Source organism: Ambystoma mexicanum, chromosome 5p (genome assembly GCF_040938575.1).
Source record: "Ambystoma mexicanum isolate Mex_15411 chromosome 5p, UKY_AmexF1_1, whole genome shotgun sequence".
In the NCBI taxonomy this organism is placed as follows: Eukaryota; Metazoa; Chordata; class Amphibia; order Caudata; family Ambystomatidae; genus Ambystoma; species Ambystoma mexicanum.
The window spans coordinates 716,717,333-716,741,411 of NC_090930.1; the positions used below are offsets into that span (position 1 = coordinate 716,717,333).

Consider the following 24,079-nt stretch of genomic DNA (forward strand, 5'->3'; position numbering starts at 1 on the left):
AACTCTGCATGGTAACCCTGCTGTGTCTCGCAGGCAATCATGGCCTGCCGCCTTTTAATAAACGTGCTCTCCCACGAAGCAGTTCTCCTAAGGAGGGTTAGTTGTGAGTGTGCATCTTCAGCGGCAGCCTCTAGGGGGAGCTTCAGCACTGACCCACAAAAGCTCATAGCGAGGAAGGCTGTCCTTTCAGGAGAGCAAGACAGGAATATCAGCGCTTGGAAGTGAAAGCGCAAACGTTCCCAAAGTGATGCTGTCTTCAATCTCTAAGCTCCCCTTTTCGCAGACCATCACAAGTGTTTTTGTTTTCTTTCTTTCTTTCTTTCTTTCTTTCTTTATTTCTTTATTTATTAGCAGAAACGGCCCCCGAAGACCTGCAGGCACTGGTGCCCATTGTAGCAGAGGCCCTCAGCCTTTGGACTCGGACGCCACCATCTGAGCGACACGCAACGGGGTGCACCCACCGTCCCTGGTGGTCTAGTGGTTAGGATTCGGCGCTCTCACCGCCGCGGCCCGGGTTGGATTCCCGGTCAGGGAAGGAGCTCTTTTAACAACTGACATTTTTATTTACAGCAATGCAGTTAACTGGCGACCGGAAATCTTGCTCCCAGATGCAGATTTGCGTGCACAAAATGGAGGAAGTGCCCTCAGCGCGACGCAAAACGTGTTTATGGCAGAGTCCCATTCATTCTCCTGTCGCTGCGGAAAGACTGCCCTTGACGCAAAAAAGGCAGCTTCCTTTTTCACCGCTGGAGAGAACCTATCTGCTCGGCCCTCCCCCTCTCTTCCCAGTCCCCCAATGGACTGGCCTTTGAGGCACCTGCAGGCATTGTGCACTCGGACACCACTGCCCGGCCTTCCCGAGCTGTCCAGCGGTCTCCCTGGTGGTCTAGTGGCCGCGGCCCGGGTTCGATTCCCGGTCAGGGAAGAGAGGCTTTTACTGAATGACATTTTTACAGAAATTCAAACAACTGCGTCTCAAAAAATATTTCTTTCAAATGTAGCTTCACTCACAGGCAATAGCGGCGTGGCTCCCCTGGCGGTAACTCCAAGCATCTTTTCAGCATGGTCCCTTACCGGAAGCTGTCGCCGCTAGAAGTGGGCCTGTGCCCCAAAAAGGAAGCTTTCTTTCTTCCAAAGCTGTAGAGAAAATATTAGTCCTGTCGCCCTGCCAAAGCCGAGCTCGCCCACCATCCCTAGCCTCATCAGACCAAGACCTTGCCCGGGACCCTGGGGCAGAGGGCTGCAGAAATGGTTGCGTACCGGTTTGGAGGAGAAAAGCAGGGGAGGGAGGGGTCGTAGCTGCTTGATTTGCATACAGAGCTGTGGTCTGCTGGGAAAGTGCAGCCTTTGGAGCTTGGCAAAGGCTTCGCAAGGGGCCCGAGCATTGCCCTCGCCCCGTTTGTTGACAGGTTCTCCTTCTATGGGCTGAAGGGCCCTGTAGCCTGATTTGAGGTTGGACGCTCTATTATTCACAGGGGTGTACCGGGCCTAGACGGTGACTGGCTGACCCGTCAGGGCATCGCCCGTTTGGAAGCCCGTTTCGGAAGCCGTGAGGAAGCGGAGGCGGGAATCCCTGCCCAATTTTCTTTTGGGGTGGTAGGGCTGTTGGCGGGGTTGCACAAGCTCTGCCAACTTTGGCGGCTTAAGCTTGGGATGCGAGGGACATGGTACAAAAATGCAAAGGTTTTCCAGGAAAAGAGTCTACGGGCAACGATTCCTTGTTGCTCTTTTCAGGTGAACTCAAGCCTCAGGGCTTTGAGGTAGGGGCACTGCCTACAGACAGCAGGAAAGGGCTTGTGCGAAGCTGCTGCCGCATTTAGGTAAGAAGAGTAAAAACCTGTACCAGGAGTGGGGCTCGAACCCACGCGGACACTTGTCCATTGGATCTTAAGTCCAACGCCTTAACCACTCGGCCATCCTGGTGAGCTGCTGCAAAGGGCTTCGAATTGAATCTTTGCTGTTTCAGCAGCAGGCGAACAAGTGGAAAACCAGCCCAGAGTGCCCCCTGCAGGAGGTTGGATGGAATTGGCTTGCGAGCGGCAAACGTCTCTCACTTAACAGCATTACAATAGCCTCCAGCTGACTGCAAGTACGGTTGCGGAAACCTCCCGGGTGCTGCAGTCGTTTCCCCGGTGGCCTAGTGGTGAGGATTTGGTGCTTTCACTGCCACGGGCCTGGCTTCGAGTCCCCGACCAGAGTGTGTGCTTTGAGTAAAGGTGGTCTAGGGCAGTCCAGAGGCAGGCTGAGCCTCGAAGGCTGGTGCAGGCCTTGGTGTGCGAGCCCGAAAAAAGGGCAGCTCCTATGTCATCCCTTCTTGCCCTCCGGCACTTGCTGTACAAGCAAAGCCCCCTTTGAACTCTGCATGGTAACCCTGCTGTGTCTCGCAGGCAATCATGGCCTGCCGCCTTTTAATAAACGTGCTCTCCCACGAAGCAGTTCTCCTAAGGAGGGTTAGTTGTGAGTGTGCATCTTCAGCGGCAGCCTCTAGGGGGAGCTTCAGCACTGACCCACAAAAGCTCATAGCGAGGAAGGCTGTCCTTTCAGGAGAGCAAGACAGGAATATCAGCGCTTGGAAGTGAAAGCGCAAACGTTCCCAAAGTGATGCTGTCTTCAATCTCTAAGCTCCCCTTTTCGCAGACCATCACAAGTGTTTTTGTTTTCTTTCTTTCTTTCTTTCTTTCTTTATTTCTTTATTTATTAGCAGAAACGGCCCCCGAAGACCTGCAGGCACTGGTGCCCATTGTAGCAGAGGCCCTCAGCCTTTGGACTCGGACGCCACCATCTGAGCGACACGCAACGGGGTGCACCCACCGTCCCTGGTGGTCTAGTGGTTAGGATTCGGCGCAGGGAAGGAGCTCTTTTAACAACTGACATTTTTATTTACAGCAATGCAGTTAACTGGCGACCGGAAATCTTGCTCCCAGATGCAGATTTGCGTGCACAAAATGGAGGAAGTGCCCTCAGCGCGACGCAAAACGTGTTTATGGCAGAGTCCCATTCATTCTCCTGTCGCTGCGGAAAGACTGCCCTTGACGCAAAAAAGGCAGCTTCCTTTTTCACCGCTGGAGAGAACCTATCTGCTCGGCCCTCCCCCTCTCTTCCCAGTCCCCCAATGGACTGGCCTTTGAGGCACCTGCAGGCATTGTGCACTCGGACACCACTGCCCGGCCTTCCCGAGTTGTCCAGCGGTCTCCCTGGTGGTCTAGTGGTTAGGATTCGGCGCGGCCCGGGTTCGATTCCCGGTCAGGGAAGAGAGGCTTTTACTGAATGACATTTTTACAGAAATTCAAACAACTGCGTCTCAAAAAATATTTCTTTCAAATGTAGCTTCACTCACAGGCAATAGCGGCGTGGCTCCCCTGGCGGTAACTCCAAGCATCTTTTCAGCATGGTCCCTTACCGGAAGCTGTCGCCGCTAGAAGTGGGCCTGTGCCCCAAAAAGGAAGCTTTCTTTCTTCCAAAGCTGTAGAGAAAATATTAGTCCTGTCGCCCTGCCAAAGCCGAGCTCGCCCACCATCCCTAGCCTCATCAGACCAAGACCTTGCCCGGGACCCTGGGGCAGAGGGCTGCAGAAATGGTTGCGTACCGGTTTGGAGGAGAAAAGCAGGGGAGGGAGGGGTCGTAGCTGCTTGATTTGCATACAGAGCTGTGGTCTGCTGGGAAAGTGCAGCCTTTGGAGCTTGGCAAAGGCTTCGCAAGGGGCCCGAGCATTGCCCTCGCCCCGTTTGTTGACAGGTTCTCCTTCTATGGGCTGAAGGGCCCTGTAGCCTGATTTGAGGTTGGACGCTCTATTATTCACAGGGGTGTACCGGGCCTAGACGGTGACTGGCTGACCCGTCAGGGCATCGCCCGTTTGGAAGCCCGTTTCGGAAGCGGAGGCGGGAATCCCTGCCCAATTTTCTTTTGGGGTGGTAGGGCTGTTGGCGGGGTTGCACAAGCTCTGCCAACTTTGGCGGCTTAAGCTTGGGATGCGAGGGACATGGTACAAAAATGCAAAGGTTTTCCAGGAAAAGAGTCTACGGGCAACGATTCCTTGTTGCTCTTTTCAGGTGAACTCAAGCCTCAGGGCTTTGAGGTAGGGGCACTGCCTACAGACAGCAGGAAAGGGCTTGTGCGAAGCTGCTGCCGCATTTAGGTAAGAAGAGTAAAAACCTGTACCAGGAGTGGGGCTCGAACCCACGCAGACACTTGTCCATTGGATCTTAAGTCCAACGCCTTAACCACTCGGCCATCCTGGTGAGCTGCTGCAAAGGGCTTCGAATTGAATCTTTGCTGTTTCAGCAGCAGGCGAACAAGTGGAAAACCAGCCCAGAGTGCCCCCTGCAGGAGGTTGGATGGAATTGGCTTGCGAGCGGCAAACGTCTCTCACTTAACAGCATTACAATAGCCTCCAGCTGACTGCAAGTACGGTTGCGGAAACCTCCCGGGTGCTGCAGTCGTTTCCCCGGTGGCCTAGTGGTGAGGATTTGGTGCTTTCACTGCCACGGGCCTGGCTTCGAGTCCCCGACCAGAGTGTGTGCTTTGAGTAAAGGTGGTCTAGGGCAGTCCAGAGGCAGGCTGAGCCTCGAAGGCTGGTGCAGGCCTTGGTGTGCGAGCCCGAAAAAAGGGCAGCTCCTATGTCATCCCTTCTTGCCCTCCGGCACTTGCTGTACAAGCAAAGCCCCCTTTGAACTCTGCATGGTAACCCTGCTGTGTCTCGCAGGCAATCATGGCCTGCCGCCTTTTAATAAACGTGCTCTCCCACGAAGCAGTTCTCCTAAGGAGGGTTAGTTGTGAGTGTGCATCTTCAGCGGCAGCCTCTAGGGGGAGCTTCAGCACTGACCCACAAAAGCTCATAGCGAGGAAGGCTGTCCTTTCAGGAGAGCAAGACAGGAATATCAGCGCTTGGAAGTGAAAGCGCAAACGTTCCCAAAGTGATGCTGTCTTCAATCTCTAAGCTCCCCTTTTCGCAGACCATCACAAGTGTTTTTGTTTTCTTTCTTTCTTTCTTTCTTTATTTCTTTATTTATTTATTTATTAGCAGAAACGGCCCCCGAAGACCTGCAGGCACTGGTGCCCATTGTAGCAGAGGCCCTCAGCCTTTGGACTCGGACGCCACCATCTGAGCGACACGCAACGGGGTGCACCCACCGTCCCTGGTGGTCTAGTGGTTAGGATTCCGCGGCCCGGGTTCGATTCCCGGTCAGGGAAGGAGCTCTTTTAACAACTGACATTTTTATTTACAGCAATGCAGTTAACTGGCGACCGGAAATCTTGCTCCCAGATGCAGATTTGCGTGCACAAAATGGAGGAAGTGCCCTCAGCGCGACGCAAAACGTGTTTATGGCAGAGTCCCATTCATTCTCCTGTCGCTGCGGAAAGACTGCCCTTGACGCAAAAAAGGCAGCTTCCTTTTTCACCGCTGGAGAGAACCTATCTGCTCGGCCCTCCCCCTCTCTTCCCAGTCCCCCAATGGACTGGCCTTTGAGGCACCTGCAGGCATTGTGCACTCGGACACCACTGCCCGGCCTTCCCGAGCTGTCCAGCGGTCTCCCTGGTGGTCTAGTGGTTAGGATTCGGCGCTCTCACCGCCGCGGCCCGGGTTCGATTCCCGGTCAGGGAAGAGAGGCTTTTACTGAATGACATTTTTACAGAAATTCAAACAACTGCGTCTCAAAAAATATTTCTTTCAAATGTAGCTTCACTCACAGGCAATAGCGGCGTGGCTCCCCTGGCGGTAACTCCAAGCATCTTTTCAGCATGGTCCCTTACCGGAAGCTGTCGCCGCTAGAAGTGGGCCTGTGCCCCAAAAAGGAAGCTTTCTTTCTTCCAAAGCTGTAGAGAAAATATTAGTCCTGTCGCCCTGCCAAAGCCGAGCTCGCCCACCATCCCTAGCCTCATCAGACCAAGACCTTGCCCGGGACCCTGGGGCAGAGGGCTGCAGAAATGGTTGCGTACCGGTTTGGAGGAGAAAAGCAGGGGAGGGAGGGGTCGTAGCTGCTTGATTTGCATACAGAGCTGTGGTCTGCTGGGAAAGTGCAGCCTTTGGAGCTTGGCAAAGGCTTCGCAAGGGGCCCGAGCATTGCCCTCGCCCCGTTTGTTGACAGGTTCTCCTTCTATGGGCTGAAGGGCCCTGTAGCCTGATTTGAGGTTGGACGCTCTATTATTCACAGGGGTGTACCGGGCCTAGACGGTGACTGGCTGACCCGTCAGGGCATCGCCCGTTTGGAAGCCCGTTTCGGAAGCGGAGGCGGGAATCCCTGCCCAATTTTCTTTTGGGGTGGTAGGGCTGTTGGCGGGGTTGCACAAGCTCTGCCAACTTTGGCGGCTTAAGCTTGGGATGCGAGGGACATGGTACAAAAATGCAAAGGTTTTCCAGGAAAAGAGTCTACGGGCAACGATTCCTTGTTGCTCTTTTCAGGTGAACTCAAGCCTCAGGGCTTTGAGGTAGGGGCACTGCCTACAGACAGCAGGAAAGGGCTTGTGCGAAGCTGCTGCCGCATTTAGGTAAGAAGAGTAAAAACCTGTACCAGGAGTGGGGCTCGAACCCACGCAGACACTTGTCCATTGGATCTTAAGTCCAACGCCTTAACCACTCGGCCATCCTGGTGAGCTGCTGCAAAGGGCTTCGAATTGAATCTTTGCTGTTTCAGCAGCAGGCGAACAAGTGGAAAACCAGCCCAGAGTGCCCCCTGCAGGAGGTTGGATGGAATTGGCTTGCGAGCGGCAAACGTCTCTCACTTAACAGCATTACAATAGCCTCCAGCTGACTGCAAGTACGGTTGCGGAAACCTCCCGGGTGCTGCAGTCGTTTCCCCGGTGGCCTAGTGGTGAGGATTTGGTGCTTTCACTGCCACGGGCCTGGCTTCGAGTCCCCGACCAGAGTGTGTGCTTTGAGTAAAGGTGGTCTAGGGCAGTCCAGAGGCAGGCTGAGCCTCGAAGGCTGGTGCAGGCCTTGGTGTGCGAGCCCGAAAAAAGGGCAGCTCCTATGTCATCCCTTCTTGCCCTCCGGCACTTGCTGTACAAGCAAAGCCCCCTTTGAACTCTGCATGGTAACCCTGCTGTGTCTCGCAGGCAATCATGGCCTGCCGCCTTTTAATAAACGTGCTCTCCCACGAAGCAGTTCTCCTAAGGAGGGTTAGTTGTGAGTGTGCATCTTCAGCGGCAGCCTCTAGGGGGAGCTTCAGCACTGACCCACAAAAGCTCATAGCGAGGAAGGCTGTCCTTTCAGGAGAGCAAGACAGGAATATCAGCGCTTGGAAGTGAAAGCGCAAACGTTCCCAAAGTGATGCTGTCTTCAATCTCTAAGCTCCCCTTTTCGCAGACCATCACAAGTGTTTTTGTTTTCTTTCTTTCTTTCTTTCTTTCTTTATTTCTTTATTTATTAGCAGAAACGGCCCCCGAAGACCTGCAGGCACTGGTGCCCATTGTAGCAGAGGCCCTCAGCCTTTGGACTCGGACGCCACCATCTGAGCGACACGCAACGGGGTGCACCCACCGTCCCTGGTGGTCTAGTGGTTAGGATTCGGCGCTCTCACCACCGCGGCCCGGGTTCGATTCCCGGTCAGGGAAGGAGCTCTTTTAACAACTGACATTTTTATTTACAGCAATGCAGTTAACTGGCGACCGGAAATCTTGCTCCCAGATGCAGATTTGCGTGCACAAAATGGAGGAAGTGCCCTCAGCGCGACGCAAAACGTGTTTATGGCAGAGTCCCATTCATTCTCCTGTCGCTGCGGAAAGACTGCCCTTGACGCAAAAAAGGCAGCTTCCTTTTTCACCGCTGGAGAGAACCTATCTGCTCGGCCCTCCCCCTCTCTTCCCAGTCCCCCAATGGACTGGCCTTTGAGGCACCTGCAGGCATTGTGCACTCGGACACCACTGCCCGGCCTTCCCGAGTTGTCCAGCGGTCTCCCTGGTGGTCTAGTGGTTAGGATTCGGCGCTCTCACCGCCGCGGCCCGGGTTCGATTCCCGGTCAGGGAAGAGAGGCTTTTACTGAATGACATTTTTACAGAAATTCAAACAACTGCGTCTCAAAAAATATTTCTTTCAAATGTAGCTTCACTCACAGGCAATAGCGGCGTGGCTCCCCTGGCGGTAACTCCAAGCATCTTTTCAGCATGGTCCCTTACCGGAAGCTGTCGCCGCTAGAAGTGGGCCTGTGCCCCAAAAAGGAAGCTTTCTTTCTTCCAAAGCTGTAGAGAAAATATTAGTCCTGTCGCCCTGCCAAAGCCGAGCTCGCCCACCATCCCTAGCCTCATCAGACCAAGACCTTGCCCGGGACCCTGGGGCAGAGGGCTGCAGAAATGGTTGCGTACCGGTTTGGAGGAGAAAAGCAGGGGAGGGAGGGGTCGTAGCTGCTTGATTTGCATACAGAGCTGTGGTCTGCTGGGAAAGTGCAGCCTTTGGAGCTTGGCAAAGGCTTCGCAAGGGGCCCGAGCATTGCCCTCGCCCCGTTTGTTGACAGGTTCTCCTTCTATGGGCTGAAGGGCCCTGTAGCCTGATTTGAGGTTGGACGCTCTATTATTCACAGGGGTGTACCGGGCCTAGACGGTGACTGGCTGACCCGTCAGGGCATCGCCCGTTTGGAAGCCCGTTTCGGAAGCGGAGGCGGGAATCCCTGCCCAATTTTCTTTTGGGGTGGTAGGGCTGTTGGCGGGGTTGCACAAGCTCTGCCAACTTTGGCGGCTTAAGCTTGGGATGCGAGGGACATGGTACAAAAATGCAAAGGTTTTCCAGGAAAAGAGTCTACGGGCAACGATTCCTTGTTGCTCTTTTCAGGTGAACTCAAGCCTCAGGGCTTTGAGGTAGGGGCACTGCCTACAGACAGCAGGAAAGGGCTTGTGCGAAGCTGCTGCCGCATTTAGGTAAGAAGAGTAAAAACCTGTACCAGGAGTGGGGCTCGAACCCACGCGGACACTTGTCCATTGGATCTTAAGTCCAACGCCTTAACCACTCGGCCATCCTGGTGAGCTGCTGCAAAGGGCTTCGAATTGAATCTTTGCTGTTTCAGCAGCAGGCGAACAAGTGGAAAACCAGCCCAGAGTGCCCCCTGCAGGAGGTTGGATGGAATTGGCTTGCGAGCGGCAAACGTCTCTCACTTAACAGCATTACAATAGCCTCCAGCTGACTGCAAGTACGGTTGCGGAAACCTCCCGGGTGCTGCAGTCGTTTCCCCGGTGGCCTAGTGGTGAGGATTTGGTGCTTTCACTGCCACGGGCCTGGCTTCGAGTCCCCGACCAGAGTGTGTGCTTTGAGTAAAGGTGGTCTAGGGCAGTCCAGAGGCAGGCTGAGCCTCGAAGGCTGGTGCAGGCCTTGGTGTGCGAGCCCGAAAAAAGGGCAGCTCCTATGTCATCCCTTCTTGCCCTCCGGCACTTGCTGTACAAGCAAAGCCCCCTTTGAACTCTGCATGGTAACCCTGCTGTGTCTCGCAGGCAATCATGGCCTGCCGCCTTTTAATAAACGTGCTCTCCCACGAAGCAGTTCTCCTAAGGAGGGTTAGTTGTGAGTGTGCATCTTCAGCGGCAGCCTCTAGGGGGAGCTTCAGCACTGACCCACAAAAGCTCATAGCGAGGAAGGCTGTCCTTTCAGGAGAGCAAGACAGGAATATCAGCGCTTGGAAGTGAAAGCGCAAACGTTCCCAAAGTGATGCTGTCTTCAATCTCTAAGCTCCCCTTTTCGCAGACCATCACAAGTGTTTTTGTTTTCTTTCTTTCTTTCTTTCTTTCTTTATTTCTTTATTTATTAGCAGAAACGGCCCCCGAAGACCTGCAGGCACTGGTGCCCATTGTAGCAGAGGCCCTCAGCCTTTGGACTCGGACGCCACCATCTGAGCGACACGCAACGGGGTGCACCCACCGTCCCTGGTGGTCTAGTGGTTAGGATTCGGCGCTCTCACCGCCGCGGCCTGGGTTCGATTCCCGGTCAGGGAAGGAGCTCTTTTAACAACTGACATTTTTATTTACAGCAATGCAGTTAACTGGCGACCGGAAATCTTGCTCCCAGATGCAGATTTGCGTGCACAAAATGGAGGAAGTGCCCTCAGCGCGACGCAAAACGTGTTTATGGCAGAGTCCCATTCATTCTCCTGTCGCTGCGGAAAGACTGCCCTTGACGCAAAAAAGGCAGCTTCCTTTTTCACCGCTGGAGAGAACCTATCTGCTCGGCCCTCCCCCTCTCTTCCCAGTCCCCCAATGGACTGGCCTTTGAGGCACCTGCAGGCATTGTGCACTCGGACACCACTGCCCGGCCTTCCCGAGTTGTCCAGCGGTCTCCCTGGTGGTCTAGTGGTTAGGATTCGGCGCGGCCCGGGTTCGATTCCCGGTCAGGGAAGAGAGGCTTTTACTGAATGACATTTTTACAGAAATTCAAACAACTGCGTCTCAAAAAATATTTCTTTCAAATGTAGCTTCACTCACAGGCAATAGCGGCGTGGCTCCCCTGGCGGTAACTCCAAGCATCTTTTCAGCATGGTCCCTTACCGGAAGCTGTCGCCGCTAGAAGTGGGCCTGTGCCCCAAAAAGGAAGCTTTCTTTCTTCCAAAGCTGTAGAGAAAATATTAGTCCTGTCGCCCTGCCAAAGCCGAGCTCGCCCACCATCCCTAGCCTCATCAGACCAAGACCTTGCCCGGGACCCTGGGGCAGAGGGCTGCAGAAATGGTTGCGTACCGGTTTGGAGGAGAAAAGCAGGGGAGGGAGGGGTCGTAGCTGCTTGATTTGCATACAGAGCTGTGGTCTGCTGGGAAAGTGCAGCCTTTGGAGCTTGGCAAAGGCTTCGCAAGGGGCCCGAGCATTGCCCTCGCCCCGTTTGTTGACAGGTTCTCCTTCTATGGGCTGAAGGGCCCTGTAGCCTGATTTGAGGTTGGACGCTCTATTATTCACAGGGGTGTACCGGGCCTAGACGGTGACTGGCTGACCCGTCAGGGCATCGCCCGTTTGGAAGCCCGTTTCGGAAGCGGAGGCGGGAATCCCTGCCCAATTTTCTTTTGGGGTGGTAGGGCTGTTGGCGGGGTTGCACAAGCTCTGCCAACTTTGGCGGCTTAAGCTTGGGATGCGAGGGACATGGTACAAAAATGCAAAGGTTTTCCAGGAAAAGAGTCTACGGGCAACGATTCCTTGTTGCTCTTTTCAGGTGAACTCAAGCCTCAGGGCTTTGAGGTAGGGGCACTGCCTACAGACAGCAGGAAAGGGCTTGTGCGAAGCTGCTGCCGCATTTAGGTAAGAAGAGTAAAAACCTGTACCAGGAGTGGGGCTCGAACCCACGCAGACACTTGTCCATTGGATCTTAAGTCCAGCGCCTTAACCACTCGGCCATCCTGGTGAGCTGCTGCAAAGGGCTTCGAATTGAATCTTTGCTGTTTCAGCAGCAGGCGAACAAGTGGAAAACCAGCCCAGAGTGCCCCCTGCAGGAGGTTGGATGGAATTGGCTTGCGAGCGGCAAACGTCTCTCACTTAACAGCATTACAATAGCCTCCAGCTGACTGCAAGTACGGTTGCGGAAACCTCCCGGGTGCTGCAGTCGTTTCCCCGGTGGCCTAGTGGTGAGGATTTGGTGCTTTCACTGCCACGGGCCTGGCTTCGAGTCCCCGACCAGAGTGTGTGCTTTGAGTAAAGGTGGTCTAGGGCAGTCCAGAGGCAGGCTGAGCCTCGAAGGCTGGTGCAGGCCTTGGTGTGCGAGCCCGAAAAAAGGGCAGCTCCTATGTCATCCCTTCTTGCCCTCCGGCACTTGCTGTACAAGCAAAGCCCCCTTTGAACTCTGCATGGTAACCCTGCTGTGTCTCGCAGGCAATCATGGCCTGCCGCCTTTTAATAAACGTGCTCTCCCACGAAGCAGTTCTCCTAAGGAGGGTTAGTTGTGAGTGTGCATCTTCAGCGGCAGCCTCTAGGGGGAGCTTCAGCACTGACCCACAAAAGCTCATAGCGAGGAAGGCTGTCCTTTCAGGAGAGCAAGACAGGAATATCAGCGCTTGGAAGTGAAAGCGCAAACGTTCCCAAAGTGATGCTGTCTTCAATCTCTAAGCTCCCCTTTTCGCAGACCATCACAAGTGTTTTTGTTTTCTTTCTTTCTTTCTTTCTTTCTTTCTTTATTTCTTTATTTATTAGCAGAAACGGCCCCCGAAGACCTGCAGGCACTGGTGCCCATTGTAGCAGAGGCCCTCAGCCTTTGGACTCGGACGCCACCATCTGAGCGACACGCAACGGGGTGCACCCACCGTCCCTGGTGGTCTAGTGGTTAGGATTCGGCGCTCTCACCGCCGCGGCCTGGGTTCGATTCCCGGTCAGGGAAGGAGCTCTTTTAACAACTGACATTTTTATTTACAGCAATGCAGTTAACTGGCGACCGGAAATCTTGCTCCCAGATGCAGATTTGCGTGCACAAAATGGAGGAAGTGCCCTCAGCGCGACGCAAAACGTGTTTATGGCAGAGTCCCATTCATTCTCCTGTCGCTGCGGAAAGACTGCCCTTGACGCAAAAAAGGCAGCTTCCTTTTTCACCGCTGGAGAGAACCTATCTGCTCGGCCCTCCCCCTCTCTTCCCAGTCCCCCAATGGACTGGCCTTTGAGGCACCTGCAGGCATTGTGCACTCGGACACCACTGCCCGGCCTTCCCGAGTTGTCCAGCGGTCTCCCTGGTGGTCTAGTGGTTAGGATTCGGCGCGGCCCGGGTTCGATTCCCGGTCAGGGAAGAGAGGCTTTTACTGAATGACATTTTTACAGAAATTCAAACAACTGCGTCTCAAAAAATATTTCTTTCAAATGTAGCTTCACTCACAGGCAATAGCGGCGTGGCTCCCCTGGCGGTAACTCCAAGCATCTTTTCAGCATGGTCCCTTACCGGAAGCTGTCGCCGCTAGAAGTGGGCCTGTGCCCCAAAAAGGAAGCTTTCTTTCTTCCAAAGCTGTAGAGAAAATATTAGTCCTGTCGCCCTGCCAAAGCCGAGCTCGCCCACCATCCCTAGCCTCATCAGACCAAGACCTTGCCCGGGACCCTGGGGCAGAGGGCTGCAGAAATGGTTGCGTACCGGTTTGGAGGAGAAAAGCAGGGGAGGGAGGGGTCGTAGCTGCTTGATTTGCATACAGAGCTGTGGTCTGCTGGGAAAGTGCAGCCTTTGGAGCTTGGCAAAGGCTTCGCAAGGGGCCCGAGCATTGCCCTCGCCCCGTTTGTTGACAGGTTCTCCTTCTATGGGCTGAAGGGCCCTGTAGCCTGATTTGAGGTTGGACGCTCTATTATTCACAGGGGTGTACCGGGCCTAGACGGTGACTGGCTGACCCGTCAGGGCATCGCCCGTTTGGAAGCCCGTTTCGGAAGCGGAGGCGGGAATCCCTGCCCAATTTTCTTTTGGGGTGGTAGGGCTGTTGGCGGGGTTGCACAAGCTCTGCCAACTTTGGCGGCTTAAGCTTGGGATGCGAGGGACATGGTACAAAAATGCAAAGGTTTTCCAGGAAAAGAGTCTACGGGCAACGATTCCTTGTTGCTCTTTTCAGGTGAACTCAAGCCTCAGGGCTTTGAGGTAGGGGCACTGCCTACAGACAGCAGGAAAGGGCTTGTGCGAAGCTGCTGCCGCATTTAGGTAAGAAGAGTAAAAACCTGTACCAGGAGTGGGGCTCGAACCCACGCAGACACTTGTCCATTGGATCTTAAGTCCAACGCCTTAACCACTCGGCCATCCTGGTGAGCTGCTGCAAAGGGCTTCGAATTGAATCTTTGCTGTTTCAGCAGCAGGCGAACAAGTGGAAAACCAGCCCAGAGTGCCCCCTGCAGGAGGTTGGATGGAATTGGCTTGCGAGCGGCAAACGTCTCTCACTTAACAGCATTACAATAGCCTCCAGCTGACTGCAAGTACGGTTGCGGAAACCTCCCGGGTGCTGCAGTCGTTTCCCCGGTGGCCTAGTGGTGAGGATTTGGTGCTTTCACTGCCACGGGCCTGGCTTCGAGTCCCCGACCAGAGTGTGTGCTTTGAGTAAAGGTGGTCTAGGGCAGTCCAGAGGCAGGCTGAGCCTCGAAGGCTGGTGCAGGCCTTGGTGTGCGAGCCCGAAAAAAGGGCAGCTCCTATGTCATCCCTTCTTGCCCTCCGGCACTTGCTGTACAAGCAAAGCCCCCTTTGAACTCTGCATGGTAACCCTGCTGTGTCTCGCAGGCAATCATGGCCTGCCGCCTTTTAATAAACGTGCTCTCCCACGAAGCAGTTCTCCTAAGGAGGGTTAGTTGTGAGTGTGCATCTTCAGCGGCAGCCTCTAGGGGGAGCTTCAGCACTGACCCACAAAAGCTCATAGCGAGGAAGGCTGTCCTTTCAGGAGAGCAAGACAGGAATATCAGCGCTTGGAAGTGAAAGCGCAAACGTTCCCAAAGTGATGCTGTCTTCAATCTCTAAGCTCCCCTTTTCGCAGACCATCACAAGTGTTTTTGTTTTCTTTCTTTCTTTCTTTCTTTATTTCTTTATTTATTTATTTATTAGCAGAAACGGCCCCCGAAGACCTGCAGGCACTGGTGCCCATTGTAGCAGAGGCCCTCAGCCTTTGGACTCGGACGCCACCATCTGAGCGACACGCAACGGGGTGCACCCACCGTCCCTGGTGGTCTAGTGGTTAGGATTCCGCGGCCCGGGTTCGATTCCCGGTCAGGGAAGGAGCTCTTTTAACAACTGACATTTTTATTTACAGCAATGCAGTTAACTGGCGACCGGAAATCTTGCTCCCAGATGCAGATTTGCGTGCACAAAATGGAGGAAGTGCCCTCAGCGCGACGCAAAACGTGTTTATGGCAGAGTCCCATTCATTCTCCTGTCGCTGCGGAAAGACTGCCCTTGACGCAAAAAAGGCAGCTTCCTTTTTCACCGCTGGAGAGAACCTATCTGCTCGGCCCTCCCCCTCTCTTCCCAGTCCCCCAATGGACTGGCCTTTGAGGCACCTGCAGGCATTGTGCACTCGGACACCACTGCCCGGCCTTCCCGAGCTGTCCAGCGGTCTCCCTGGTGGTCTAGTGGTTAGGATTCGGCGCTCTCACCGCCGCGGCCCGGGTTCGATTCCCGGTCAGGGAAGAGAGGCTTTTACTGAATGACATTTTTACAGAAATTCAAACAACTGCGTCTCAAAAAATATTTCTTTCAAATGTAGCTTCACTCACAGGCAATAGCGGCGTGGCTCCCCTGGCGGTAACTCCAAGCATCTTTTCAGCATGGTCCCTTACCGGAAGCTGTCGCCGCTAGAAGTGGGCCTGTGCCCCAAAAAGGAAGCTTTCTTTCTTCCAAAGCTGTAGAGAAAATATTAGTCCTGTCGCCCTGCCAAAGCCGAGCTCGCCCACCATCCCTAGCCTCATCAGACCAAGACCTTGCCCGGGACCCTGGGGCAGAGGGCTGCAGAAATGGTTGCGTACCGGTTTGGAGGAGAAAAGCAGGGGAGGGAGGGGTCGTAGCTGCTTGATTTGCATACAGAGCTGTGGTCTGCTGGGAAAGTGCAGCCTTTGGAGCTTGGCAAAGGCTTCGCAAGGGGCCCGAGCATTGCCCTCGCCCCGTTTGTTGACAGGTTCTCCTTCTATGGGCTGAAGGGCCCTGTAGCCTGATTTGAGGTTGGACGCTCTATTATTCACAGGGGTGTACCGGGCCTAGACGGTGACTGGCTGACCCGTCAGGGCATCGCCCGTTTGGAAGCCCGTTTCGGAAGCGGAGGCGGGAATCCCTGCCCAATTTTCTTTTGGGGTGGTAGGGCTGTTGGCGGGGTTGCACAAGCTCTGCCAACTTTGGCGGCTTAAGCTTGGGATGCGAGGGACATGGTACAAAAATGCAAAGGTTTTCCAGGAAAAGAGTCTACGGGCAACGATTCCTTGTTGCTCTTTTCAGGTGAACTCAAGCCTCAGGGCTTTGAGGTAGGGGCACTGCCTACAGACAGCAGGAAAGGGCTTGTGCGAAGCTGCTGCCGCATTTAGGTAAGAAGAGTAAAAACCTGTACCAGGAGTGGGGCTCGAACCCACGCAGACACTTGTCCATTGGATCTTAAGTCCAACGCCTTAACCACTCGGCCATCCTGGTGAGCTGCTGCAAAGGGCTTCGAATTGAATCTTTGCTGTTTCAGCAGCAGGCGAACAAGTGGAAAACCAGCCCAGAGTGCCCCCTGCAGGAGGTTGGATGGAATTGGCTTGCGAGCGGCAAACGTCTCTCACTTAACAGCATTACAATAGCCTCCAGCTGACTGCAAGTACGGTTGCGGAAACCTCCCGGGTGCTGCAGTCGTTTCCCCGGTGGCCTAGTGGTGAGGATTTGGTGCTTTCACTGCCACGGGCCTGGCTTCGAGTCCCCGACCAGAGTGTGTGCTTTGAGTAAAGGTGGTCTAGGGCAGTCCAGAGGCAGGCTGAGCCTCGAAGGCTGGTGCAGGCCTTGGTGTGCGAGCCCGAAAAAAGGGCAGCTCCTATGTCATCCCTTCTTGCCCTCCGGCACTTGCTGTACAAGCAAAGCCCCCTTTGAACTCTGCATGGTAACCCTGCTGTGTCTCGCAGGCAATCATGGCCTGCCGCCTTTTAATAAACGTGCTCTCCCACGAAGCAGTTCTCCTAAGGAGGGTTAGTTGTGAGTGTGCATCTTCAGCGGCAGCCTCTAGGGGGAGCTTCAGCACTGACCCACAAAAGCTCATAGCGAGGAAGGCTGTCCTTTCAGGAGAGCAAGACAGGAATATCAGCGCTTGGAAGTGAAAGCGCAAACGTTCCCAAAGTGATGCTGTCTTCAATCTCTAAGCTCCCCTTTTCGCAGACCATCACAAGTGTTTTTGTTTTCTTTCTTTCTTTCTTTCTTTATTTCTTTATTTATTTATTTATTAGCAGAAACGGCCCCCGAAGACCTGCAGGCACTGGTGCCCATTGTAGCAGAGGCCCTCAGCCTTTGGACTCGGACGCCACCATCTGAGCGACACGCAACGGAGTGCACCCACCGTCCCTGGTGGTCTAGTGGTTAGGATTCGGCGCTCTCACCGCCGCGGCCCGGGTTCGATTCCCGGTCAGGGAAGGAGCTCTTTTAACAACTGACATTTTTATTTACATGCAAAGGAGTTAACTGGCGACCGGAAATCTTGCTCCCAGATGCAGATTTGCGTGCACAAAATGGAGGAAGTGCCCTCAGCGCGACGCAAAACGTGTTTATGGCAGAGTCCCATTCATTCTCCTGTCGCTGCGGAAAGACTGCCCTTGACGCAAAAAAGGCAGCTTCCTTTTTCACCGCTGGAGAGAACCTATCTGCTCGGCCCTCCCCCTCTCTTCCCAGTCCCCCAATGGACTGGCCTTTGAGGCACCTGCAGGCATTGTGCACTCGGACACCACTGCCCGGCCTTCCCGAGCTGTCCAGCGGTCTCCCTGGTGGTCTAGTGGTTAGGATTCGGCGCTCTCACCGCCGCGGCCCGGGTTCGATTCCCGGTCAGGGAAGAGAGGCTTTTACTGAATGACATTTTTACAGAAATTCAAACAACTGCGTCTCAAAAAATATTTCTTTCAAATGTAGCTTCACTCACAGGCAATAGCGGCGTGGCTCCCCTGGCGGTAACTCCAAGCATCTTTTCAGCATGGTCCCTTACCGGAAGCTGTCGCCGCTAGAAGTGGGCCTGTGCCCCAAAAAGGAAGCTTTCTTTCTTCCAAAGCTGTAGAGAAAATATTAGTCCTGTCGCCCTGCCAAAGCCGAGCTCGCCCACCATCCCTAGCCTCATCAGACCAAGACCTTGCCCGGGACCCTGGGGCAGAGGGCTGCAGAAATGGTTGCGTACCGGTTTGGAGGAGAAAAGCAGGGGAGGGAGGGGTCGTAGCTGCTTGATTTGCATACAGAGCTGTGGTCTGCTGGGAAAGTGCAGCCTTTGGAGCTTGGCAAAGGCTTCGCAAGGGGCCCGAGCATTGCCCTCGCCCCGTTTGTTGACAGGTTCTCCTTCTATGGGCTGAAGGGCCCTGTAGCCTGATTTGAGGTTGGACGCTCTATTATTCACAGGGGTGTACCGGGCCTAGACGGTGACTGGGTGACCCGTCAGGGCATCGCCCGTTTGGAAGCCCGTTTCGGAAGCCGTGAGGAAGCGGAGGCGGGAATCCCTGCCCAATTTTCTTTTGGGGTGGTAGGGCTGTTGGCGGGGTTGCACAAGCTCTGCCAACTTTGGCGGCTTAAGCTTGGGATGCGAGGGACATGGTACAAAAATGCAAAGGTTTTCCAGGAAAAGAGTCTACGGGCAACAATTCCTTGTTGCTCTTTTCAGGTGAACTCAAGCCTCAGGGCTTTGAGGTAGGGGCACTGCCTACAGACAGCAGGAAAGGGCTTGTGCGAAGCTGCTGCCGCATTTAGGTAAGAAGAGTAAAAACCTGTACCAGGAGTGGGGCTCGAACCCACGCGGACACTTGTCCATTGGATCTTAAGTCCAACGCCTTAACCACTCGGCCATCCTGGTGAGCTGCTGCAAAGGGCTTCGAATTGAATCTTTGCTGTTTCAGCAGCAGGCGAACAAGTGGAAAACCAGCCCAGAGTGCCCCCTGCAGGAGGTTGGATGGAATTGGCTTGCGAGCGGCAAACGTCTCTCACTTAACAGCATTACAATAGCCTCCAGCTGACTGCAAGTACGGTTGCGGAAACCTCCCGGGTGCTGCAGTCGTTTCCCCGGTGGCCTAGTGGTGAGGATTTGGTGCTTTCACTGCCACGGGCCTGGCTTCGAGTCCCCGACCAGAGTGTGTGCTTTGAGTAAAGGTGGTCTAGGGCAGTCCAGAGGCAGGCTGAGCCTCGAAGGCTGGTGCAGGCCTTGGTGTGCGAGCCCGAAAAAAGGGCAGCTCCTATGTCATCCCTTCTTGCCCTCCGGCACTTGCTGTACAAGCAAAGCCCCCTTTGAACTCTGCATGGTAACCCTGCTGTGTCTCGCAGGCAATCATGGCCTGCCGCCTTTTAATAAACGTGCTCTCCCACGAAGCAGTTCTCCTAAGGAGGGTTAGTTGTGAGTGTGCATCTTCAGCGGCAGCCTCTAGGGGGAGCTTCAGCACTGACCCACAAAAGCTCATAGCGAGGAAGGCTGTCCTTTCAGGAGAGCAAGACAGGAATATCAGCGCTTGGAAGTGAAAGCGCAAACGTTCCCAAAGTGATGCTGTCTTCAATCTCTAAGCTCCCCTTTTCGCAGACCATCACAAGTGTTTTTGTTTTCTTTCTTTCTTTCTTTCTTTCTTTATTTCTTTATTTATTAGCAGAAACGGCCCCCGAAGACCTGCAGGCACTGGTGCCCATTGTAGCAGAGGCCCTCAGCCTTTGGACTCGGACGCCACCATCTGAGCGACACGCAACGGGGTGCACCCACCGTCCCTGGTGGTCTAGTGGTTAGGATTCGGCGCTCTCACCACCGCGGCCCGGGTTCGATTCCCGGTCAGGGAAGGAGCTCTTTTAACAACTGACATTTTTATTTACAGCAATGCAGTTAACTGGCGACCGGAAATCTTGCTCCCAGATGCAGATTTGCGTGCACAAAATGGAGGAAGTGCCCTCAGCGCGACGCAAAACGTGTTTATGGCAGAGTCCCATTCATTCTCCTGTCGCTGCGGAAAGACTGCCCTTGACGCAAAAAAGGCAGCTTCCTTTTTCACCGCTGGAGAGAACCTATCTGCTCGGCCCTCCCCCTCTCTTCCCAGTCCCCCAATGGACTGGCCTTTGAGGCACCTGCAGGCATTGTGCACTCGGACACCACTGCCCGGCCTTCCCGAGTTGTCCAGCGGTCTCCCTGGTGGTCTAGTGGTTAGGATTCGGCGCTCTCACCGCCGCGGCCCGGGTTCGATTCCCGGTCAGGGAAGAGAGGCTTTTACTGAATGACATTTTTACAGAAATTCAAACAACTGCGTCTCAAAAAATATTTCTTTCAAATGTAGCTTCACTCACAGGCAATAGCGGCGTGGCTCCCCTGGCGGTAACTCCAAGCATCTTTTCAGCATGGTCCCTTACCGGAAGCTGTCGCCGCTAGAAGTGGGCCTGTGCCCCAAAAAGGAAGCTTTCTTTCTTCCAAAGCTGTAGAGAAAATATTAGTCCTGTCGCCCTGCCAAAGCCGAGCTCGCCCACCATCCCTAGCCTCATCAGACCAAGACCTTGCCCGGGACCCTGGGGCAGAGGGCTGCAGAAATGGTTGCGTACCGGTTTGGAGGAGAAAAGCAGGGGAGGGAGGGGTCGTAGCTGCTTGATTTGCATACAGAGCTGTGGTCTGCTGGGAAAGTGCAGCCTTTGGAGCTTGGCAAAGGCTTCGCAAGGGGCCCGAGCATTGCCCTCGCCCCGTTTGTTGACAGGTTCTCCTTCTATGGGCTGAAGGGCCCTGTAGCCTGATTTGAGGTTGGACGCTCTATTATTCACAGGGGTGTACCGGGCCTAGACGGTGACTGGCTGACCCGTCAGGGCATCGCCCGTTTGGAAGCCCGTTTCGGAAGCGGAGGCGGGAATCCCTGCCCAATTTTCTTTTGGGGTGGTAGGGCTGTTGGCGGGGTTGCACAAGCTCTGCCAACTTTGGCGGCTTAAGCTTGGGATGCGAGGGACATGGTACAAAAATGCAAAGGTTTTCCAGGAAAAGAGTCTACGGGCAACGATTCCTTGTTGCTCTTTTCAGGTGAACTCAAGCCTCAGGGCTTTGAGGTAGGGGCACTGCCTACAGACAGCAGGAAAGGGCTTGTGCGAAGCTGCTGCCGCATTTAGGTAAGAAGAGTAAAAACCTGTACCAGGAGTGGGGCTCGAACCCACGCGGACACTTGTCCATTGGATCTTAAGTCCAACGCCTTAACCACTCGGCCATCCTGGTGAGCTGCTGCAAAGGGCTTCGAATTGAATCTTTGCTGTTTCAGCAGCAGGCGAACAAGTGGAAAACCAGCCCAGAGTGCCCCCTGCAGGAGGTTGGATGGAATTGGCTTGCGAGCGGCAAACGTCTCTCACTTAACAGCATTACAATAGCCTCCAGCTGACTGCAAGTACGGTTGCGGAAACCTCCCGGGTGCTGCAGTCGTTTCCCCGGTGGCCTAGTGGTGAGGATTTGGTGCTTTCACTGCCACGGGCCTGGCTTCGAGTCCCCGACCAGAGTGTGTGCTTTGAGTAAAGGTGGTCTAGGGCAGTCCAGAGGCAGGCTGAGCCTCGAAGGCTGGTGCAGGCCTTGGTGTGCGAGCCCGAAAAAAGGGCAGCTCCTATGTCATCCCTTCTTGCCCTCCGGCACTTGCTGTACAAGCAAAGCCCCCTTTGAACTCTGCATGGTAACCCTGCTGTGTCTCGCAGGCAATCATGGCCTGCCGCCTTTTAATAAACGTGCTCTCCCACGAAGCAGTTCTCCTAAGGAGGGTTAGTTGTGAGTGTGCATCTTCAGCGGCAGCCTCTAGGGGGAGCTTCAGCACTGACCCACAAAAGCTCATAGCGAGGAAGGCTGTCCTTTCAGGAGAGCAAGACAGGAATATCAGCGCTTGGAAGTGAAAGCGCAAACGTTCCCAAAGTGATGCTGTCTTCAATCTCTAAGCTCCCCTTTTCGCAGACCATCACAAGTGTTTTTGTTTTCTTTCTTTCTTTCTTTCTTTCTTTATTTCTTTATTTATTAGCAGAAACGGCCCCCGAAGACCTGCAGGCACTGGTGCCCATTGTAGCAGAGGCCCTCAGCCTTTGGACTCGGACGCCACCATCTGAGCGACACGCAACGGGGTGCACCCACCGTCCCTGGTGGTCTAGTGGTTAGGATTCGGCGCTCTCACCGCCGCGGCCTGGGTTCGATTCCCGGTCAGGGAAGGAGCTCTTTTAACAACTGACATTTTTATTTACAGCAATGCAGTTAACTGGCGACCGGAAATCTTGCTCCCAGATGCAGATTTGCGTGCACAAAATGGAGGAAGTGCCCTCAGCGCGACGCAAAACGTGTTTATGGCAGAGTCCCATTCATTCTCCTGTCGCTGCGGAAAGACTGCCCTTGACGCAAAAAAGGCAGCTTCCTTTTTCACCGCTGGAGAGAACCTATCTGCTCGGCCCTCCCCCTCTCTTCCCAGTCCCCCAATGGACTGGCCTTTGAGGCACCTGCAGGCATTGTGCACTCGGACACCACTGCCCGGCCTTCCCGAGTTGTCCAGCGGTCTCCCTGGTGGTCTAGTGGTTAGGATTCGGCGCGGCCCGGGTTCGATTCCCGGTCAGGGAAGAGAGGCTTTTACTGAATGACATTTTTACAGAAATTCAAACAACTGCGTCTCAAAAAATATTTCTTTCAAATGTAGCTTCACTCACAGGCAATAGCGGCGTGGCTCCCCTGGCGGTAACTCCAAGCATCTTTTCAGCATGGTCCCTTACCGGAAGCTGTCGCCGCTAGAAGTGGGCCTGTGCCCCAAAAAGGAAGCTTTCTTTCTTCCAAAGCTGTAGAGAAAATATTAGTCCTGTCGCCCTGCCAAAGCCGAGCTCGCCCACCATCCCTAGCCTCATCAGACCAAGACCTTGCCCGGGACCCTGGGGCAGAGGGCTGCAGAAATGGTTGCGTACCGGTTTGGAGGAGAAAAGCAGGGGAGGGAGGGGTCGTAGCTGCTTGATTTGCATACAGAGCTGTGGTCTGCTGGGAAAGTGCAGCCTTTGGAGCTTGGCAAAGGCTTCGCAAGGGGCCCGAGCATTGCCCTCGCCCCGTTTGTTGACAGGTTCTCCTTCTATGGGCTGAAGGGCCCTGTAGCCTGATTTGAGGTTGGACGCTCTATTATTCACAGGGGTGTACCGGGCCTAGACGGTGACTGGCTGACCCGTCAGGGCATCGCCCGTTTGGAAGCCCGTTTCGGAAGCGGAGGCGGGAATCCCTGCCCAATTTTCTTTTGGGGTGGTAGGGCTGTTGGCGGGGTTGCACAAGCTCTGCCAACTTTGGCGGCTTAAGCTTGGGATGCGAGGGACATGGTACAAAAATGCAAAGGTTTTCCAGGAAAAGAGTCTACGGGCAACGATTCCTTGTTGCTCTTTTCAGGTGAACTCAAGCCTCAGGGCTTTGAGGTAGGGGCACTGCCTACAGACAGCAGGAAAGGGCTTGTGCGAAGCTGCTGCCGCATTTAGGTAAGAAGAGTAAAAACCTGTACCAGGAGTGGGGCTCGAACCCACGCAGACACTTGTCCATTGGATCTTAAGTCCAACGCCTTAACCACTCGGCCATCCTGGTGAGCTGCTGCAAAGGGCTTCGAATTGAATCTTTGCTGTTTCAGCAGCAGGCGAACAAGTGGAAAACCAGCCCAGAGTGCCCCCTGCAGGAGGTTGGATGGAATTGGCTTGCGAGCGGCAAACGTCTCTCACTTAACAGCATTACAATAGCCTCCAGCTGACTGCAAGTACGGTTGCGGAAACCTCCCGGGTGCTGCAGTCGTTTCCCCGGTGGCCTAGTGGTGAGGATTTGGTGCTTTCACTGCCACGGGCCTGGCTTCGAGTCCCCGACCAGAGTGTGTGCTTTGAGTAAAGGTGGTCTAGGGCAGTCCAGAGGCAGGCTGAGCCTCGAAGGCTGGTGCAGGCCTTGGTGTGCGAGCCCGAAAAAAGGGCAGCTCCTATGTCATCCCTTCTTGCCCTCCGGCACTTGCTGTACAAGCAAAGCCCCCTTTGAACTCTGCATGGTAACCCTGCTGTGTCTCGCAGGCAATCATGGCCTGCCGCCTTTTAATAAACGTGCTCTCCCACGAAGCAGTTCTCCTAAGGAGGGTTAGTTGTGAGTGTGCATCTTCAGCGGCAGCCTCTAGGGGGAGCTTCAGCACTGACCCACAAAAGCTCATAGCGAGGAAGGCTGTCCTTTCAGGAGAGCAAGACAGGAATATCAGCGCTTGGAAGTGAAAGCGCAAACGTTCCCAAAGTGATGCTGTCTTCAATCTCTAAGCTCCCCTTTTCGCAGACCATCACAAGTGTTTTTGTTTTCTTTCTTTCTTTCTTTCTTTATTTCTTTATTTATTTATTTATTAGCAGAAACGGCCCCCGAAGACCTGCAGGCACTGGTGCCCATTGTAGCAGAGGCCCTCAGCCTTTGGACTCGGACGCCACCATCTGAGCGACACGCAACGGGGTGCACCCACCGTCCCTGGTGGTCTAGTGGTTAGGATTCCGCGGCCCGGGTTCGATTCCCGGTCAGGGAAGGAGCTCTTTTAACAACTGACATTTTTATTTACAGCA

At 54.4% G+C, this 24,079-nt stretch overlaps 22 non-coding genes across 22 annotated transcripts; 12 read left to right on the forward strand and 10 right to left on the reverse strand.

Annotated features, from left to right (window-relative positions):
• The first annotated feature begins 463 nt into the window (after positions 1 to 463).
• On the forward strand, positions 464 to 535 carry TRNAE-CUC (transfer RNA glutamic acid (anticodon CUC)). The gene has a single exon. It is a non-coding gene; the product is annotated as a tRNA-Glu (tRNA).
• A 1,305-nt stretch (positions 536 to 1,840) lies between these two features.
• On the reverse strand, positions 1,841 to 1,923 carry TRNAL-UAA (transfer RNA leucine (anticodon UAA)). The gene has a single exon. It is a non-coding gene; the product is annotated as a tRNA-Leu (tRNA).
• A 2,232-nt stretch (positions 1,924 to 4,155) lies between these two features.
• On the reverse strand, positions 4,156 to 4,238 carry TRNAL-UAA (transfer RNA leucine (anticodon UAA)). Its single transcript has one exon. It is a non-coding gene; the product is annotated as a tRNA-Leu (tRNA).
• Positions 4,239 to 5,530: 1,292 nt separating this feature from the next.
• On the forward strand, positions 5,531 to 5,602 carry TRNAE-CUC (transfer RNA glutamic acid (anticodon CUC)). Its single transcript has one exon. It is a non-coding gene; the product is annotated as a tRNA-Glu (tRNA).
• A 904-nt stretch (positions 5,603 to 6,506) lies between these two features.
• TRNAL-UAA (transfer RNA leucine (anticodon UAA)) lies at positions 6,507 to 6,589 on the reverse strand. Its single transcript has one exon. It is a non-coding gene; the product is annotated as a tRNA-Leu (tRNA).
• An 890-nt stretch (positions 6,590 to 7,479) lies between these two features.
• Positions 7,480 to 7,551, forward strand: TRNAE-CUC (transfer RNA glutamic acid (anticodon CUC)). The gene has a single exon. It is a non-coding gene; the product is annotated as a tRNA-Glu (tRNA).
• A 340-nt stretch (positions 7,552 to 7,891) lies between these two features.
• Positions 7,892 to 7,963, forward strand: TRNAE-CUC (transfer RNA glutamic acid (anticodon CUC)). Its single transcript has one exon. It is a non-coding gene; the product is annotated as a tRNA-Glu (tRNA).
• A 904-nt stretch (positions 7,964 to 8,867) lies between these two features.
• TRNAL-UAA (transfer RNA leucine (anticodon UAA)) lies at positions 8,868 to 8,950 on the reverse strand. The gene has a single exon. It is a non-coding gene; the product is annotated as a tRNA-Leu (tRNA).
• An 890-nt stretch (positions 8,951 to 9,840) lies between these two features.
• On the forward strand, positions 9,841 to 9,912 carry TRNAE-CUC (transfer RNA glutamic acid (anticodon CUC)). The gene has a single exon. It is a non-coding gene; the product is annotated as a tRNA-Glu (tRNA).
• A 1,304-nt stretch (positions 9,913 to 11,216) lies between these two features.
• Positions 11,217 to 11,299, reverse strand: TRNAL-UAA (transfer RNA leucine (anticodon UAA)). The gene has a single exon. It is a non-coding gene; the product is annotated as a tRNA-Leu (tRNA).
• An 894-nt stretch (positions 11,300 to 12,193) lies between these two features.
• On the forward strand, positions 12,194 to 12,265 carry TRNAE-CUC (transfer RNA glutamic acid (anticodon CUC)). The gene has a single exon. It is a non-coding gene; the product is annotated as a tRNA-Glu (tRNA).
• A 1,304-nt stretch (positions 12,266 to 13,569) lies between these two features.
• On the reverse strand, positions 13,570 to 13,652 carry TRNAL-UAA (transfer RNA leucine (anticodon UAA)). The gene has a single exon. It is a non-coding gene; the product is annotated as a tRNA-Leu (tRNA).
• Positions 13,653 to 14,944: 1,292 nt separating this feature from the next.
• Positions 14,945 to 15,016, forward strand: TRNAE-CUC (transfer RNA glutamic acid (anticodon CUC)). The gene has a single exon. It is a non-coding gene; the product is annotated as a tRNA-Glu (tRNA).
• A 904-nt stretch (positions 15,017 to 15,920) lies between these two features.
• On the reverse strand, positions 15,921 to 16,003 carry TRNAL-UAA (transfer RNA leucine (anticodon UAA)). Its single transcript has one exon. It is a non-coding gene; the product is annotated as a tRNA-Leu (tRNA).
• An 894-nt stretch (positions 16,004 to 16,897) lies between these two features.
• On the forward strand, positions 16,898 to 16,969 carry TRNAE-CUC (transfer RNA glutamic acid (anticodon CUC)). The gene has a single exon. It is a non-coding gene; the product is annotated as a tRNA-Glu (tRNA).
• Positions 16,970 to 17,310: 341 nt separating this feature from the next.
• TRNAE-CUC (transfer RNA glutamic acid (anticodon CUC)) lies at positions 17,311 to 17,382 on the forward strand. The gene has a single exon. It is a non-coding gene; the product is annotated as a tRNA-Glu (tRNA).
• A 915-nt stretch (positions 17,383 to 18,297) lies between these two features.
• On the reverse strand, positions 18,298 to 18,380 carry TRNAL-UAA (transfer RNA leucine (anticodon UAA)). Its single transcript has one exon. It is a non-coding gene; the product is annotated as a tRNA-Leu (tRNA).
• Positions 18,381 to 19,270: 890 nt separating this feature from the next.
• TRNAE-CUC (transfer RNA glutamic acid (anticodon CUC)) lies at positions 19,271 to 19,342 on the forward strand. Its single transcript has one exon. It is a non-coding gene; the product is annotated as a tRNA-Glu (tRNA).
• Positions 19,343 to 19,682: 340 nt separating this feature from the next.
• On the forward strand, positions 19,683 to 19,754 carry TRNAE-CUC (transfer RNA glutamic acid (anticodon CUC)). Its single transcript has one exon. It is a non-coding gene; the product is annotated as a tRNA-Glu (tRNA).
• A 904-nt stretch (positions 19,755 to 20,658) lies between these two features.
• On the reverse strand, positions 20,659 to 20,741 carry TRNAL-UAA (transfer RNA leucine (anticodon UAA)). The gene has a single exon. It is a non-coding gene; the product is annotated as a tRNA-Leu (tRNA).
• Positions 20,742 to 21,631: 890 nt separating this feature from the next.
• On the forward strand, positions 21,632 to 21,703 carry TRNAE-CUC (transfer RNA glutamic acid (anticodon CUC)). The gene has a single exon. It is a non-coding gene; the product is annotated as a tRNA-Glu (tRNA).
• Positions 21,704 to 23,007: 1,304 nt separating this feature from the next.
• On the reverse strand, positions 23,008 to 23,090 carry TRNAL-UAA (transfer RNA leucine (anticodon UAA)). The gene has a single exon. It is a non-coding gene; the product is annotated as a tRNA-Leu (tRNA).
• Positions 23,091 to 24,079: the final 989 nt, after the last annotated feature.